Source organism: Bombus affinis, chromosome 1, assembly GCF_024516045.1.
Source record: "Bombus affinis isolate iyBomAffi1 chromosome 1, iyBomAffi1.2, whole genome shotgun sequence".
In the NCBI taxonomy this organism is placed as follows: Eukaryota; Metazoa; Arthropoda; class Insecta; order Hymenoptera; family Apidae; genus Bombus; species Bombus affinis.
In genome coordinates this window covers 11,851,964-11,867,644 of record NC_066344.1, presented here as the reverse complement: position 1 = coordinate 11,867,644, position 15,681 = coordinate 11,851,964, and the positions used below count along the sequence as shown (strand labels likewise).

The 15,681-nt window shown below is 44.5% G+C and overlaps 1 protein-coding gene and 2 long non-coding RNA genes across 9 annotated transcripts in view; 2 read left to right on the top strand and 1 right to left on the bottom strand.

Moving 5' to 3' along the window:
• The window catches only part of LOC126920674 (E3 SUMO-protein ligase EGR2), a 69,565-nt gene that overhangs the window by 41,614 nt on the left and 12,270 nt on the right, over window positions 1-15,681 (bottom strand). The window contains exon 1 of one of the 4 annotated variants that reach the window (XM_050731395.1): window positions 10,288-11,396. The exons of 2 other annotated variants lie outside the window; for them this stretch is intronic. The gene's annotated coding sequence lies outside the window, so the exon portion shown is untranslated. One more of the 4 variants, XM_050731413.1, reaches the window with a different exon arrangement.
• On the top strand, window positions 1,681-4,804 carry LOC126920693 (uncharacterized). Of its 4 annotated transcripts, none has more exons than XR_007712052.1 (3): window positions 1,681-2,096; window positions 3,975-4,139; window positions 4,530-4,804. It is a non-coding gene; the product is annotated as an uncharacterized LOC126920693 (long non-coding RNA). The 4 variants fall into 4 exon arrangements; XR_007712051.1 differs by lacking the exon at window positions 1,681-2,096 and adding an exon at window positions 3,103-3,223; XR_007712054.1 differs by lacking the exon at window positions 1,681-2,096 and adding an exon at window positions 3,761-3,854.
• LOC126920707 (uncharacterized) overlaps window positions 11,620-15,681 on the top strand; it is a 50,149-nt gene continuing 46,087 nt past the window's right edge. The window contains exon 1 of the long non-coding RNA XR_007712056.1: window positions 11,620-11,993. This is a non-coding gene — a long non-coding RNA (uncharacterized LOC126920707). The remainder of the gene's footprint in view (window positions 11,994-15,681) is intronic.

Sequence of the window (15,681 nt, the reverse complement as noted above, 5' to 3'; positions counted from 1 at the left end):
GCAAACCGAAAGTTCATTCGAGCAGCTTTTATATAATAACCGGTTGGGATCGGTGTAATTAACGCGGCTATGAGTGGATTCAATCAACGTTCGACAGCATCGTCGCGCTAGCGTTCGAAACTGGTTGTCAGCATTAAAGCTCGATCGTTCTCGTTCATTCATGACGCCGATCGGAAAATCCATCGATCGAAACGATGTAAAAGTGCGAACGGTAGATCGATCGACGCGATAATTTCTGCTGCACGGGCTATTCTCCGCAAAATGACGAAGGAAATCGGCGAAAAGGAAATCGCCAAGGAGAAAAAAGAATAAACTACTTTAATAAACCCTTATCGTGGTGCATGGTGGAACAGGTTGATTAGAGTCAAGTACCGATTATTTTCTCGCGGTCTCCCGATATTTAACGCCTCTCTATCGCGCGCTATCGATCGCAGGAATCTTGTATCGACACCGTCAATTCGAACCGATAATTATCGTTTGATTTGTTGTAGATACCCGCGAGGTTGATTTAGACGCCACGCTGGGCAAACCTCGAATTTCATCGTTGAATAAATCCCGCCAGTTGACAGCTGACGTCAAAGCTGAATGTCCTTCGTCGAGTAACTACGAAAAACAAAGGCGGGGGTTGTAGAAAAAGAGGAATATTACAAACAGATAAGAGAAAAAAGGAAGGAAAGGAAAAATATAGTGACATTGCCTTACGCCTTGCCTGACGCGGTTGTTCGAACCGGTGGCAAGCAGCGGCATCAACGCTTTCGTAGAGAAACTATCGAAGATCGATACCCTTTCGCTGGAGCCTCCGGAGGCGCATGAAAGTACCTTTTAAAGGCGGTGTGTAGCACAATGGAGAGTCGCGGAGACGGAACATAAGGCGAAGAAAAACTGTCGGTAGAATATGGAGGGCCAGCGCGGCGGCGGACGAGGAGAAGAAGAAGGTGGAACAAGGCGAAGAAGTAGCAGCGGAGAGAATTTATTGCCGCGCGAGAGACCGCGGGTCCCCGAAGAGAGAAGGCCGAGCATAAGCAGTTAGGGTACCTGCACGAACAAATAACGGAGAAGTGGGAGGGCCGCGATACCTACAAATGAGGGGCGAGAGAGAGGACCTGGAAGAAAGAGAAACCTCGAGGTCCACGCCGCTCGTAACAGGTGTACCAGAGTGAATCTCGGTGGATTGCCCTCTACGCCACCTGAGCCACGTGAAACTCGGATTTACTCTTGACAGTTAATGGCATAATTTTTTCCGTCCGCCAGGTGAGGATAAGGATTAATTAAAAAAGGAGAGGGATGGAAAGAAAACGCGCATGCATGAGTGGAATAACGTTCCACGTTGTTTTCGCATCGTACTCCAAGGGAACGAATAATCTCGATACGAGATAAATCTGACGTAAGATACTCCGACGGCTTAAACACCGTGCAATTTATTAAGAAAAAAAAGAGAAAAAATCCCAGCTGAGAGACCATCCACGCAAAATTACTGTTTTTCGCGATTATCGGATTTTCACGAGACAGGTGTCGCCACCGATCAACGACGCAATAAAAAACGACATCGGCCAGCTCGAAATAACTTGTCAGAAGTATATACTGCACACGACCATCTTTTTGGGAACCACTGGCTGCAACAGGCCAGAGAGAACGTCGAGCGTAGTAAGCCCACTTCGAGAATCAGCAGAGTACCAAGATTCGATCGTCGATAACGACCTTCTCTCTGTCTCGCTATACACGAGCATATGTGCAACAGCACGAGGGGGTAGACTGGTCGTTCTTCATTTTCGGCCAAAGGCGCGTGTTGTTGGCGGCTATCGATATCTCGATTCGTTTTCATCCCGGCTGGATCTATCTATCTGCCCACGCATATCGGTGGTAGTTCTTCGACGTGAGAGGAAGCGAGACTAAAAACTTGTTGGCGCGCGGATCTTATAAACGCGAAAAAAAAGAACGGCAAGGAAATAACGTCGATGAAGAGACTCGGAAAACGAAACAGCGATAGTCTAAGGGAGAAGGACGAAGACGAGACGATCGGCAACGACAGTACAGGCATTGCGGGGACTCGTTAACTCCGGTAGCCAGCCTCTTTGGCGACTTCGCGATTGCGGCAGGTATGTACACCTACTTAACGACCCGGCCCAACCCAGCTACCTGTTCGACCATAGAAAATGATCGTTTTCCTAGCGCCGGCGATCGTTCAGCGGTCGTTACGGAAGCGAGTAACCGCAACTGAGGAACAAGCACCTCTGCAATAACCGGACGAACACGCAGTCTTCAGCATCCAGACGAAGGGAGGCCAGAAATTAACTTGGAATTACGATTATCGATCGTGAATAGAATAACGATGCTAATCGATCGAAAACGCATTTTTCACCTAACACCCATTATTTTCCTCCCTTCGTGTTCTCCTTCATTTTATACCTTACACGTTTATTCTATACGTATTTTTTGTCGTTACACGAGGAAGATGTTAGTCGATCCAAATAAACGAAGAAAGAAAGGCAGGTTCTGAGAGAACGTTCGACGATGACTCGCGAACAGAGAGCCGGCAACGTAAAGCGAAGGGTTGCACGGGATTGCACGTGTGCGAGCCGCGCGAGGCGCAGCCTCTGAAACGAGATGCGCGTCCTTGAACTCGAACTCCAGGGTCGATCGATAGGCGCCACGCGCCTCTCCTGACCTATATAAACAAGAGGAATTCCGGGAGAGAACGCGCCGCCGGGAAAACGTGCTCGTGACTCGTTCTCACGAGCCGCACGAGACTCTTTCGTATCGTCACCCTGATCGCGAGTACATAAGAAGACGATCCTGTAACCGAATTTAACGCTTTCATAATTTGTCCGTAATAACAGACTTTGATATCTGACTCGGTTTTGATTCGTTTCGCGTCTTTTATGATTCTATCGCTCTATAATATCTTCTGGCATTGAATATAACGCGAGAATTTGACATATACCATATATCCAGTGCAATGGTAGAGAATCGAAGTCAACGATAGTAAAAGTTTGAACGTTGAAAACGATTGTGTTGTTCGACGCGAAAAAAAGTACGAAAGGCAAATCATTCTGTTTTGAAAGCAAAGTCAATCGTGCTTGGCAGCTAACTGGCTCGCGTGGGTGTTAATTACTCTGTTAAAACCAACTCGCGTTAGTGGGTGTATTACACGAGATCGTGAACATGAAACATCGACGGATATGAGCGAGTATCGGTTGGCTAACTTGTACGTACTACGCGTAAGGTACGCTGATAGATACAGTTTTCGTGATTTTTTCCCAAGTTAATACGAAACCTCCCGCGTCTCTCGATTCAACCTGTCGGCTATATACCGAGTAATATGTACATAGTTTCAAGCGGCCGTCACCCGTGGTACATGTTGCAAAACGGAAATCTACGTCGATTCGATCGTAAATCTTTCGCGAATATGAAATCTCCGTACGTTCGTTTATGGTTTGACGTGGAGATCTACACAACTGCTATATGTAACGTGACCTGCACACGCTACTGTACGGTTAATCATGTATTTGCAGAGTGCAATAAAGATTTGTTACATTGGCTTCGACGAAATCGTACCACGATCAGCAAATAACATCTTAATTCAAACGATCAGCACAGCGACATAAAGATAAACGAAATTTCCGATAATAACAGACAACCGAAAAGAAAAACAGTCCGTCGATAGAACAATTAATTAAATCCACACGCTACCCAGACTCTTGTTAAAGCGGACACTTATTAACTGCAAACTACGCTCGTCGTAAAATCTGCATAATAACACGGTAGTTTAAATACCCCTTCGTTGAAGCGCGGTTTGCCTTCAAACTTGCAACATTAACAGTGGTTTTAAACGACGACAGCTTGCCGATGAAATTGTTAGTATCGAAAAATCAGACAGATTACGTGAGTTACACAGATTCGTGGTGGAGATCTATCCGTTTAGAGGCTGGCACAATTTCCTACCGGCAACAAACGAGAACACTATTGATTTCTAGAGGAGCAGAGCACGAGACGAGATAGCCTCCGGTGTGCATCCTACCGTACGACCCAACCAACCTGCAGGCTGGCTACTGCACGGGGATGATTCACGGTCAAGGACGTCGTAGCAACCCCTCCAGTTTTTCTCTGGCGCAACCCTCGCTTTCATCCACCAACGCCAGGTAATCCCTGTGTAACGCTTCACGGTACGGTTAACAACTCTATCCTCTTGCCTCTGTGCTATCGCCGCTTCCATCTTCTCGAAACTCCACCTCTTTCGCGTACGGTAACGCGTATATACGCACCGTACGAATCGAAAGATCTGAATTTATAAATTGAGATAATAAAATGATGAAAAATATATATATGGAAATACAGGTTTTTATATCGCGGTGAATTTACAAAGGAATATCTAAAGTTTTATCTGTTCGTAGTTTTATCGAAGTTTCGTTTTGATAGAAAGAAAGGAAACAAAATGTACGTGTCGCAGCTGAAAAAGGTGGATTAGCATAACGGTGAACGTTGACGTTGCCTCGAACGAGAAGAAACGAGAATTTATGCCACGTTTCCAGCACAGATTCACGAGGACAATAATTCGACGGCACAGCGAGTCCAAAGACGGGTCCATTCGCTCGAGGACACAGAAATCGAGAGAGAAATAGGCAGCACTTTACGCAAGCCAGTACTTTCCACATAATTCTCGTCGGAGATCGACCAGGGACAACCGGAGGATAATATATCGTCAAAAGGGATTGGTCGTATGTTAACCAGCGTTACACCTGCGAGCCGATGAAGAAACTCCATGGCCAGCCACCTACGCGCGCTGCCTCGTTCGGGTCTTTTACCATCTGACCGACGAATTAGGTAGATAAAGATTCACACGGGCTTCGCTGTATGCCTCTACCTGTTTCCTCGACTCGTTCTTCTGCTTGTTTCGTTTATAACTTTAGATAAACTGTTGTCATCATCGCTGTATCAGATTGCGTTTTGCATTTTGCCAAGTTGATATTTAGAATTTTTTATTACTGTAAATGTAAATGTTCGTGTAAATATCCGTGTATATGGTTATTTAATTATAACTGTGTACCATGTTTATACAAATGAAGACCACAGAGGAGGAACATAATAAACTATATTTTCCATTCTTTAAAAGCTAACAGGTTTAAAAGTCAGCACGTTGCCATAATTGTTCTTAGTATTTAATTTTCAGACTAAATATATATTTCAGCATCCTTTTCGTAATTTAAGAAATATTGCTTATCATAACGTGAAAACATTGAAAGATATTCAAACATTGAAAACATTAAAATACCAAAAAGTATTGTTTATCTCAACAATTGTATCTTCGATCGAACCTAGATTCTTTCTTAATTTTATCTATTTTATATGAAAATACTCTTGTTTAGTCGTAAATTGATATCAAAATGTTTGCGAATGTTTGCGATCGAATACGCGTATTTATATTTATAGATGCTGTGTAAGAAATCGTTCGTGCAAGCACCATGCACCACCTCTAACCTAAATTTCGTGGTGGGTTTTCCACCGGCTCCGCCTCATTTCACGCGGGTCAAACGTATCATTCGATCCTTTCTTCCGTCAAGACGTTGTTCAGTTCATTAGACCATTAGTCTAACAATGCAGAGTGTGTCCTTTATGTGGCGTTTACATTTGAAACGTAATAGCCACGTAGCTCTAGCGTGAACTACGAACGCGAACCAGGCTACAATTTGCATGGCATATCTTTCTCTCTCTTCCCGCGATGCGTACTGTCTTTGTACACGCAGGTGACAATTCACCGCGTGTGTATCATCGTGCGAGATTTATCCTCGCGCGCGATTAGCATAATGGTTGATCATTACGACGCCGTTGTCCAATTTCCGTGGGCGTACGTTCGAAATTGCACCAGCTACGGGCCAAAGGACAAAAGATCGAGCTGATATTTGCTGCAGATCGAAACTACGATCGAGTAACGCTCCTTATAAATCTTGTATAAAGCGTATCCTGTTAACTCTACTGCGTTCTTTCGAACCAATTGTATATCTTTAACGTTGGAAAAATATCTCTAGTTCGAGCAAAGTACGATAGAATTATTATTGATGCATGATTTCTCACTTTAATCTTATGTTAAACATTTTTCGAACATTTTTCTAAAAAGTCTTTTCAATTTAAGAGATCAAAGCAAGATTGAAATATACACGTTTAACGATCACAGCGGGATTAATATCAAAAGAACCAACGAGTCTTCTTCGCGCTAAAATAGACAGAAGACGAGAGGATTTGGGAAAGAAAACGTCTAATTCAAAGGAAACAACCTCAAGCTCAACTTGTATTTTCACAATCTCGAATTTAATTTTTAAAATCACATCCCTATCTCGAAGGAAGTACATACCAGAATTGTAAGTTCCTATAATTTCAATAAAGAGCGACAAATCGTTCTGATCCTTTTTATTTTGTTCTTGAAGCCGGTTCTCGCGTTAAACCCGCTATCAAATTTCCACAAACTACCTTGATACAATCACATCTTTATATAGTCAGACACGATCCAGTTTCAACATCCTGTCCATAGCCGCGAACATACCTACAATTTACCGTAGTCTACCGAACGGGGGTCGTTAAGTCGTTAATCGGCGGCCATTACGATCGTCGTCTTTGTTATCGTCTTCGTCCTTCACAACGCGTCAACGATTGGCTACCGAGATCAGCACCGATACAGGGCTCGGTCTCATCGAATCCACACTCGAATGGAAACAACGATCGTCCTGTATTGCCTGAAAACCCAACGATCGGTATACCCGTGGGGGAACTGCAAAGACCAACAGATATGGTCGAAGCAGGTCTCGATATCGGTCTATGGGTATAGGTAAATGATCAAGTGGATGACTACAGGCGTTTGATTAACCGCGGTAGCCGAGAAATGACCAACCAGCTACCAGGCCATCGCGTCGTTCGCGCAATTACATCAAATGGATTTCCTAATTGCGAAGCCGCGCTGCGCCGCGAAAGATTGATCATGTTCGACCATGCCGCACAAACGGAACGCGTACGATTCTGATTCACCAGGTCCGAATATTTTCTTCGTCTTTTGTTTCGCTACGTAAGTCTGCGGCCGTCAAAGAAGACATTGTATCATTGTGGTCTGGTTCAATCCGAGTTCGGCATACATTTATCGATACAATGTGAATACGTTTCTAGCTTCTATTGTCTATAAATGGAAATACAGAGCTCGATGATCGAAGATGATATCGGAACGGATAACGAATACTACTCGATACTAGATATACGTTACTCGTTACGTCAATTCGTACGATCTAGACGAGATTCTAGAGGATAGATCGTCGAATTTCTATCGGAATGCGCGATTTGGTCACGTGCGTGAGATAATAAATTCGGCAGAATTTTGCGAAGCAACGCGAGTAGAAAACACGGAAACTGAAAAAAGAACAGTAACACATATCCATTATTCTCAATGTATGTTCCTCGATTCGCATGATCTAGGAGAAGAATCATTGAATATCCTCGGACGAACTAAATTCGCGTGTCTTAAACGAACGAATCGCAAGAATAGACTTTCGCTAACGCAGACACAGGAGCGTCCGAGGAGTGCGTTGGAACGTACGGGAAACAAGAAAACTCGCCACGAACGACAAGACGTGTAATCGTCTTCAGATCGGAGCCGGAGTATAATCTTATCGTGGCGATAGCGCGTACTTTAATCCTCGCTTATTCTATTTCTGTACAGTGACTGCTCCCGCGTGTCGGTGGAAGCGAGATGGCCTGGCAAGCACGATGGAAAAGGGTGAAAAGGGTGGAAGGGGAGGGAAGATTGCAGGGGCTGCGTCAGGGAGCGCACCGAAAGGCCTTGGATCTGCATAGCAAATTGGCGATCGATATACGGTCACCGTACGGCGAATCGCGCGAGCCTCGAATTAAAGCTTATAACTTTCATGTCCGGCGCAATGTATCATTATGCGCAGGGCGGCCCTGGTCTTGATGCAGCTGCCCGCATGCGGCGCGCAAACGCTGCACCGCCAGCAACCGGCGGGCGCGAATATGTGCATAAAGCACGATAAATCGTCCGCATAGATACGGATCGACGAATGACAAGTCGCCCGATGGGCGGCGCTCCGCGATCCTTTTTACACCGTGGCGACCTCTCGAGAAGATCGGTCCTCGAAGAAATTGCGCAATCGTCAGGAAACAGCGACCGACACGTTTCTCTATCCTAGCTAAGATCCAAGAGGGAGACGAAGAGGCGAGGAGGCCCACTTCGAGCGGACAATTAGACCATTAGATCGATGGAATCTACCTATGCTACAATCGCGTCGTGCACGCCTGTCGCACGGATCAACTATGCACATTGCAGTAACGTGGCGCACAAAAAACACTGTCGCGCATATGTTCCTCGGCGTAAACTGTAATAATAGCTCTTCGTCGGTATTAATGATCAACGAGTTCGCGCAAGTTAGCTTGTATTGAATTGTGAATTGAAAAAAAAGAAGAAAAAAATAAACAGGGTTCGAGAGCGGTTTACGAAGTCGACGAGCAAAAACAATATTTTCTCGCAGCGGCACTACCGCCGTTCGAGGAACCACCTGGAAAGAAGCACTCGAGAAGGATCGACAAGAAACGTTCTTGTTGTTCGGCGTGTTTGCAAACGAAACCGGACAGCCGTGACACCTGACACCTGGTATACCGTCTCGCTTTTTCACCCGCCGAAAGAGAAACGCTGGACTTCGTCGCTTATCGGTGTACACAGGTCCGATTAAGACAATAGAGCCTACGGTTCGTACGATTTGCGTTCCATTGGCCGCAGCACGCGTGAATAAACTTTGATTACACTCCAAGCCGATGAATACGTCACCATCGGCGATTTTCTTTCACGTGACGGGCTTTAATACGATTACTAACGTCAATCGTAGAAATGAGTAGATATATTTCTTATCCTAGACTCTATGTTATACGCGTGAATCAGCTACTGAGTGAATTCAATCTACCCAATGTAATATCGAACGTAGAAAAGATAAAATAGTATCGTTGGTGCGATAAAATCAGAATAGAGATGTTATACATATATGTATTATATATAGAAGAGCATCGAATAATTCTTTTACGCACGTGAAATTCTTAAACAAGGCAATATTTAGCGAAATGCTCGCACGTTGGCAACATCGACACAAAGGATTAGCACGCGCGCGTCACGCTTAGCACGCGCATCAGAGTCACGAGCCGTGAAGGGACACGCGTAAAAGAGATTGGTCGTAGCAGATCGTTCTACGTGGCTGGGCTAACGCGCGTGTTCGCTCCACTTCCGATATTAAGCCACCCTCGCACGTGACGCTGCTACCTACGCCCGAAGATGGTTAACCCGCGACAAAAAAACTTTTTCATCGACACGTACACGCATGCACGAGTGCACAAGTGTAAACAGGTTAGCGGTGGAAAAAAGACAAGCAAACGAACGAACGAACGAAAGATCCACGGTTCCATGACCACGTGAAACTTCCACGAGAGAGAAAAAAAAAAAATACATAGTCGCCTCGGAACGTGAGTCGCGAGAAGTTTTGATCTGTCGATGATAAAATTAAACGAGCTTATAAATTCGTTGCGACGTTATAGGACGGAAAAGGTCGTGCGTGAAAAGAGATGTTCACGCGCGTCTGCCGTAATACGCGCATCCGCTCTACTTCCGACGCTTAGCGCCGCGACGCTTCAACGAGCTCGACGCGTGGCATTAAACCGCCCTCGCACGTGACGATGAGAGGAGAGTTGTGTGACACGGATTATAAATGTGCACGACATTGTCGTCGAGGGTGAGAAAAAGCGGCTTTGATATCAATTATTGGTTATCGTATCGCTTCCACAACGTTTTTTACGTGAAATTTATTCTCCTTGGATCGTTACTTCACTGGTGTTCGATATACCCATAAAGGATAGCGAAAAACAACGCTGGAAATGATTTCACGAACAAGTGAGGTTACACACAAAAAGTAAAATAATCATTCAACTTTACATAAGTACTTAGTGTATATGAAAAACTTACATAACCCTATTGCTTGTAAAAGTGACATTCGTTAGAAGTAACTGATCGAATTGTTTACTTTCGAGAATCGGAAGGTATAAATCGACGGAGATGTGCGACGCAAACCTCTCATCGGAAATTTGATAAATACGAACGATTCGTATCGGTAATTACGTTGTACAGATTTAACGATGATCATATAACTCTGTCACATAGTCACTCGACTGATAGATAACGCGTGTATCTCGTGGCCGGCGTGGCGCACAATGTCAACGTAACGATGTAAAAGAAATTCGCCTTTTATGGCTTACCCGGTGATCGTTAAAGGCTCCCGCGCATCCGATGCTTTCAAAATTCAACTCCTTCTGTTCTGACACTTAAACGTGGTGATCTAGTCGACGGTTTCGAGGTATACTTCCGACGGTAGTAATGTCACGAATCACAGAGGCAGGCACTGAACATAATTTCGAAACGAATATCGTTCGTTATCACAGTAGCGATCGTCTCCGAGCCGTCGCAACGAGTTTCTTTACACGGTCGTTAACACAACTCGGGCGATAGATATAGACGACTATCAAACAACAATCAACACCAATAATACTACGATGATCGATCGTAGATGGAATATCACACACAATCCACGCTGCGCCCCTGTTATCTTTCCTTTTTCGTTTTCCTATCTAAACGGTAATACAGCGGCACGACACTCGTTTTTCTGTCTCTCACTACTTTAATTTCATCAAACAAAATGGCACTACGATTTTAAAGAGGAAAAGTTCCTCGTCGATCGACGATCGAACAAAAGCGTATCCTTTGCTCAGTAAACACACACGTTCCTGCGAACGCACTTATTCCCAGTTCTGTTCGTGAGCTGCGCATAAACACGCTACGAACCGATACGTTTCGTAAACAATATACAACCAGGCACATCGAGATCACAGACTTCTTCGGTCCGTCGGTATCCAACCGATCGTGTAACTTCTCTTCTCTAAGATCACACCCCTGGCTCACCGTGTTGATATCGTATTGTATAAATTGTCGTACAGCGACGCTGTAAATGGATGTGAAAATTTCGATCGCGTGTACTTAACTTTTGAACGCGGTTTGCGAACGCGGTCGTCTCTCCTCTACGTACGAGATGAGAAAAAAAACTGTTTCTCTGCTTCGGTCACTCGGCGAGCGGGAAGGGGTGGTTCGCGACACGCAGCCAACTTCGTCTCTTCTTTCCTCGCGCGTTTTCTCCTATACTCTGTCGTCTAATGGTTTTGTTTGTCGTTGTCGGTATTCTCGTGCGAGTGAGGTGAATATAAGGTGAGTGCGGTGGAAAGAGAGAATCTGAGAGAGGCGTTTGCGTACATTCACATATATGACAACACACCGACCCTTCCAGTAGCGCGGTCTCGCGCCGACTGCGAGACTACGACGGCTCGCGGGTTTCACCTTCGGCCGTGTTCGACTCCCTTCGCCCCTCTCTCTTTCTACACGTGCACAGGCCGCGTCCCCACTGATTTTCGTGTGTGCGAACCTTAACTCCCCTTCTCTCCCCACTGCTCGGCCCGTGACAGCTATCCCCACCACCTTTGTTGTTCGGCCAGACTCGCCCCCCTTCGTGTTCACGTCGGCCTAACCGAGCTCAGTAGGCGCGAGGTGGGCACACGAACACTATCGTTTCCGAGTGCACCTACGAGAATTGAACCACGCCTATCCCCCTACTCTCGTTCGCGCGACCGGCCACCTCGTGCTGTTTTTACCGGCAAGGTAACCGATGAAGAGACAGAGAAAGAGAATCGTGGTGGATTCGCTCGGCGGAAGAGAAGAACGAGACAGAGAGGGAAGTCTCTTTTACTGGTTTCTCTACTCGGGCCTGCCCACGCGCCGAGGATGCGTGCTTGCGCGCGCAAAAGCTCGTTGATAAGGAACACGTTGCGTTGGATGCTGAGAATCCCAAGACTCGACGGGGATCGATGCCTTCCAGACGATTTGCTCGTTCTTCTTTCCTTCTTCTTGCTGCGACGACGTGAGTAAAACAAGTAGCGTCTATTATTTATTGGCGCGTTCTTTACACGGTGCGCAACAAGTGTGCGCGCGCCGATGGGGATCACGTGACTGCTTTTTTTCCGATGACCGTTCGTAAACGTAAACTACGACGATACTGGAAAACAATTTCTCGCGGAACTGATACCGTGAAACGACTTGGAAAAAGCGGGCAAAAAATGAGCAAGCTAGAGTTCCGGTTTTTGCGAGTCTCTAGTGTTATTCATCTCGTGAAACGGGTACGGTATGTCGTTCGGTGGAACGAACCATGAAACGTATTATGTATACGCGATCGTTGTAGCTCGTGCATGGTAGGCATAGCAAAGTGTTCGGCAATTTCTTTTTCTTTATTTTTCAACGTCTTGGATAAAAATGTTTAACGTGTCTCGCCTCGTCTATGACTTTCGTAAACAAAACGTCCCTTGAGATATTGACACGTGGTTAAGGTTCTAGCCACGCTTTAGACACGTGTCCACTACGTCGAGAGTACTCGCTAAGTGGTCGCTCCGACCATTTCAATTTTTTCTAGACGCTCGTGTTTACCATCTTTTTCCTTTTCTTTCCTTTTTTTTTCTTTTTCTTTAACGGAAGAACCGAACGACGCGACGACGACAGTCCGATACCACACGGAGAACCGTAAAGTGCAGAATACTCAAGTCGATTTATTTTAGGAACTCGTGTGCCATGAATATATTCAACGCTCGTCTACTTCCTTTTAAGCGTTACACGCAGACACCATTTGCGACGTATTAACTACGCGTTTCTATATTAATGGACGCGCGACGCGAACGTCCTTTTTACCGGATAGTAGGATCCCGTTTTATTAATTCAATAAGAAGAAGAAAGAGGAATATCGGTTAGATTAATAAAATTTCCGGTGACCCGAGTCTCGTTCGATAAATCATGATCTCCTTGTTGCACGCCCGACTGCCGTGAGACGTGTAATTTGGTAAAAAAAGTCCACAGAAAGTGGAACGTATGCTTCGTATAATTACAATGAATTGATAGGTTCGGGATGGATGAATTACCTCTCTCGTATTAGAATAATTATGCCATCTACGTCATTAGCCTTAATGAGACGCGATCGAACCGATGCCTTCTAGAAAACTCGCACTTTCGAACCTATCTCTGCTATATTTCGCTTCCAAGCTACCCACGCTTCTTCGGCGACTGATCCGTAAAATTTAAACATACGATAATTACAGGCTTGGCGCGTGCATAGCTATTCATATAGCTATTCATATAGGCGCGTCATTCGCTTCGTTGTTTCCTGATTTCTTTGCCAACATCGAAGTCGCGTTGACGTAACTCCTCTGTGACGTAGTTGTCTCATTCTCTACCTATACGTTTATATTTTATATCCATTGTAACTTCCTCACCACGCATCTGTCTCTTCGTGGGAAAATTGCAGTTAGTTACATCTCTTCCCATTGAAATGTTATTGATAAGTAGATATTAATGAAATTACACGAAAAGCTATCGTATTTCATACATAGTAGGTAGATTCTTTCTGTTTTTTATGTTATGGTCGAAGGGAAGCCGTGCCTTCTTTTTCTTTTTTCTCTCTCTTTTCTTGTTTCGAACGACTTTCACGTCACGACGAATCCCACACGCGCATACGAGCATTGTCACGCACGCCTTCCAAGGTTTCCGAGGTTGCACCTGGGTCGAACGTGTACCCACCTTTTCCGCAAGAAAAAGATCCTTACCTAAAGGCACGCACGCACGAGATGATCCAGCTGTTTGATCTTTGCCACGTGCTCCCTTTTTATCCCGTATCTCGTCGATGGGGTGGTGGCTCCTTAACGGCATCTGCGTTTACACAATTTTCACACGATTATTCAATTTCGAATCGCAAGAATCTATCGATCTTCCATCGTGTTCTGTTTACATACGTTACTTCACGAGAAATCATAGATTTTGAGCTTTAAGGCAGAGATTGTAGGACTGACACGATATGAAATTGAACTTTTTGAAGCTTCCAGCTTTACTTCTTCAAGCTCTTCATCTTTGAATAATTAACAACTCAGTGATATATTTTGTTTATTCTTTTTTAACGAAAAGCAACGGAAGCTTGATTCGTTGTTTGGTTTAACCATTTTCTGCTTTTCGTACACAGGACTTTTAAACATATTTATTTACAACATCTTTCAGCAATGCGTTCACTTGCCTTTTCGATTAGTACACGATTTTCCACGTATATTTCTAATGAATAACATTTGACATTAAGATGATACTCTAACTTCCTTGTCATGCTCATTTTTCGAATCACGTCTCATTCACGACTATTACATATGTATCTGCCTATATGCTTATATAGATTTAGAAATTAAAAACCTTAAAGATCACAATCCGTACACCTTAAAATTCGCATTTAGGAAATTCTAACATTTACTGCTTCAGCCATGATCTTAAGCTTGAGATTCCAAGCTTATTCTATCAACTCTATGACAATTGATAAGAAAGTAATATTTGAAGAACGAAGAAGTACGAAGAAGTACGAAGACTCGCGGAAATACAACGGTAACCTAAATATCTCTAGAGTCACCGATTTTCCTCTCTTTGACCACGCAGTCTCCTAATTATTTCTTGATGTCCACATTACAGTGACGGCGAAATTCAAGTTTTGAGAGCATTCCGTGATCATTATAGGAACTGACGCGCAAGCAGTCCGACGAAAGATGCGTTCACGTAGAATCCACACCGTAGAGGGAAGGGCCACAGGGACTCGTACAAATCCCAAAATAAATGTCATCGTGTATCATCGTGGTAACGTAATCCCGGATCGCGAAGACAAATGGCGGCAGAATACGATACGATGCACCGCGGTCGGTCGTTCGAGATGAGGAGTCTTCTCGTTCCACGTATTTACATACCGCGACGAACGAAGGTCCCTAGGACGGGGCTCTGTCCTCCTCCGAAGCCGGGGAGTCATCGCACAAAGAGGATCGAGAAGAAGGAAACGAGACGTGTGTGTCACCAATAGCGTAACGTCCATGAAGGACGGACGATGACTCGTCTCCTGGAAAACTAACAGGATCGGATTTTGAATTCATCGATAACTTCGATATTTGCATATCTAAAACAGTCAGAGAATCTGGAATAAAAAATTCTTCGTTATAATTTATTATCATAGAGAAACACTCCGTGAAGGTTAAAATTTTATATCTTCTCCTCTGTCATTTCCGAAACAATCAGACAATCTAGAATAGAAAATTCTTCGTTATAATTTATAATCATAGAGAAATAGCCCAAGAAGGTTAAAATGTTATTCTTTTTCCTTTTAAGAATTTTGTAATTTATCCTTTCGTTGCTAACAGTATTTGACAGATGATTCAAATTTTCACAGAACGAAGTAACAATAACGTATAAGTAATGAATGGAAACTAAAGGTACATATTAGATTCTATAATAGAACGTGTTCGATTAACACCGTGAGTAGCCGCGGCCCTGCGAATGGAAAAACAAATCGGCCGGTCATGCGTCAAGATTTTAAGCAAACACGTGGTGCGTCCGCACGTTCGTGCGTGTCCACGCAGCCGAGGTACCGGCCAGTGTATTAAAAAGCGCGCGCGTTTGCTCTGTCTCGAAGACCACTTCACGGCCACGTATATACCCTAGAAGAGGAGTCTAGCTCCGAGAACTCTCCTCCCGATATAGCCGAACATGTC